Source organism: Galeopterus variegatus, unplaced genomic scaffold (assembly GCF_000696425.1).
Source record: "Galeopterus variegatus unplaced genomic scaffold, G_variegatus-3.0.2 Scaffold925, whole genome shotgun sequence".
NCBI lineage: Eukaryota > Metazoa > Chordata > Mammalia > Dermoptera > Cynocephalidae > Galeopterus > Galeopterus variegatus.
The window spans coordinates 167,689-170,678 of NW_007727036.1; positions in this window are offsets into that span (position 1 = coordinate 167,689).

Sequence of the window (2,990 nt, forward strand, 5' to 3'; positions counted from 1 at the left end):
AAGCCTCGGTGTTGCTCCCGCGCCTCGCTCAGCCAGTGAGCGGGAACCGGTCTGTATGTGGGATCCGAACCCTCGGGCGGGAGCACCACCGCGCTTCCCAAGCGGCGCACTATCCAGTGCGCCACCGGGCCGGCCCCTTCCACTCACTTTTCTTAGTGCCATTATCTAAAGCAGTTCCTCACCAACTGTCAGTTCTGAGGGCCGGTATTTTTTGTTTTGTTTTTTTCCAGTTCATCACATATAATGTGTATGTCCAAACACAGAATCACACGCGAATATGATGGCAACGTCAAGTTGCCATAGAAGTTCCTACCCTTCTCAATTTCTGAATTCAAACAGGTAACCAGTAGTTCTCAAACCAGCGCCATCTGCAGACCACAGTTTGAATAGCACTCAAAGACCGGCCTAAAAATCTGGCTTGGCTTGGTTCCTCTAGAAACTGATGCTAAGGCAAGGATTCTAGTGCAAATACCTTATTCTGGAAGTGAAATCATTAAATACTGGGAATGGAGTAGTAAAGCAGACAGAGTAGGTAAGGAATAAAGTATAAGTTTTCAAGCCAGTTGCGCCTGTGGGCAACTGGAGTTGAATTCTGCTGGGAAAGTCTGGCAGACAGTGTCAAGCTGAAGTTGTCCCCATTAAGGGGAAAGGAAACTTGGTTTTTATCCATCATATCTCTGCTTACCATTGGATGAGAGAAGCTTCCAGGGCATTGTCTTTCCTGGACTTCTAACATTTCCTGCACATTCACTGTGCATGCCGTCAAAGCCGGGAAGAAAGGCCCACAGGCAAAGTGTTACATGTGTTCACACAAGCGGCTTCTGGCTCATGCAGGTGAGTGCCAAGAAGAGGTTGGTGTGGCACTAACAAGACTGCGAGATAATCCAGTAGAAAATTGTGCATAGGGCATGAACAGAGTCCACAAAGGAAACAAGGCTATTCAACAAATGAAAAGATATTCTACTTCTTCATAATGAGATGCATGAAAATCAAAACTGCACTGAGATGCCTTTCTCACCTAGCAGATGGGCAAAAATCCAAGTTTGGGCACGCATTGTATGGGTGAGGCTGTGGCAACATGCATTCTCATACATCTCTCTTGAATATGCAAACTAGGACCACCCCTGTGGAGAGCAATTAGGCATTATCTTTCAAAATTAAAAATGCATAGGTAAGTTTTGACCCAGGAGTTCCACTCCTGAGAATTTATCCTATAGATATGCCTGCAAGCATTTGAGATGAAAAATAGGCATTGCTGTTTGTTTTTCTTGTTTTTCATGAATGACAACATAGCAAGAGCAGAATATGGGCAACAACTCAAACATTCATCTTTAGGACTGGTCCAACAAACTATGATGCTTTCACAGAATGGAATTCTGCTCAGCTGTTTAAAACAAAGGAGGCTCTTTCTTTTATATGTATGGAAAGATATCCAAAAAATATTAAGTAAAAATAAATAAATAAAAGTACAAAATAATATATGTAGTATGGTTCCTTCTTTATACACGTATTTGCTTTTAATTGCCTAAAAGAAACACTGTAAAGATTTAAAAGATAGATACCTAAACAGGATGGGGGAACAGAGTAGAAACAGGGATAGAAGCACTGTGCGCCTTTTTATATCATCTTGATTTTTAATTACATGAATGTTTACCTAATTGTTAAAATAAATTTAACTTAAAAAGTAATTGGTTGCATATCCCTGCTAAGTCTTCTCCTATTCCCACTAAACCTCTCTGGCTCTGAATGGATCTTCCTCTTATGTCATAATCTCCAAATCTTTCATCATTCTGGTCGCTCTTCAGATTTCCTACAAACATTTCAATGTCCCTTTTACAAGGTTCCCCGAACCAAAAACAGATGAGGTGTAGCCAGGTTATAGTGCAATATGACTACTGTTTTCCTGTTCCTGGATTGTGAGTCTCTAGTCATGTAATCTAAGTTTTCACTAGGTGTGGTGGTGTTTTTTTGTTTGTTTTTTGATAATCACATGATAACACGTTCACATCAAATAATATGCCTGAATTCTTTTCACATGAAGTGTTAAGTCCAGTCTCTCCTCAGTCTGTCCCACTAGCCCCAAGTCTGCCTCCTTCTACCACCAATACCATTGACCCTACACGGATTGCCATTAATATATTTAAACTTAAGTTCAAAATAAAAACAAATAAGAACTCTGTACTGTCTTTGCAATAATTCTATAAATCTAAAATGTTCTAAAGTAAAAGACTTACTAAAAAAACAAACAACCCACTCTCTATCCTTATTAAAGTTTATCTCATGGAAAGTTTTACTTCTCCTCCAGCCCAGAAGATTGTTTTAAATATTGATTCCATTTTCCAACCTATGTGCTGCCCACACATTTCTGAATATGGCTTCAATGTCTTTATTTTAGTTTTTGATGACAAATGTAGAAGCATTTTATCCATAACTTCCAACTTCAACTGCAATATTTCATAGACTAGATGAAGCCTAGAGATTATCTAATCTTGTAAACTCATTTCACAGATGTGGAAACTGAAGCCCAAGGGTAAAAACTGAAGTAATTCTGCAAGGTCACACAGTTACATTGTGACAAAGCAGAATTAGACCACAGATGACCTGATTTCCAGGGTAGGAGGTTTTTTTCCCTGGTCCGTTTGGAAGCAGGTGATTCAGTGGAAAACAAATTGGTTGTAGATCAAAATCGAAAGGGGCCAAAAGGACAGAATGATCACAAACAGGTATATCCATTTACCAATTTTGTACTTTTCAGTTAGTGATAAGTACGTTACCTTTTGAAAAATGACAAATAAGGCTAAAAGAAGAACATTATTTAATGGTATATTTAAATTACCTGTGATTATTGGTATGCTGAATAATGATAAATTATCTTTTTACCTTCTTTCACATTCTCTAATTAAAATAATATTTAAAATCTTAGACATTTTAGGAATATTCAACAACAAAAAGTTGTCCTGTTTTATCCCTGTTGGAATTTTTTCCCATAT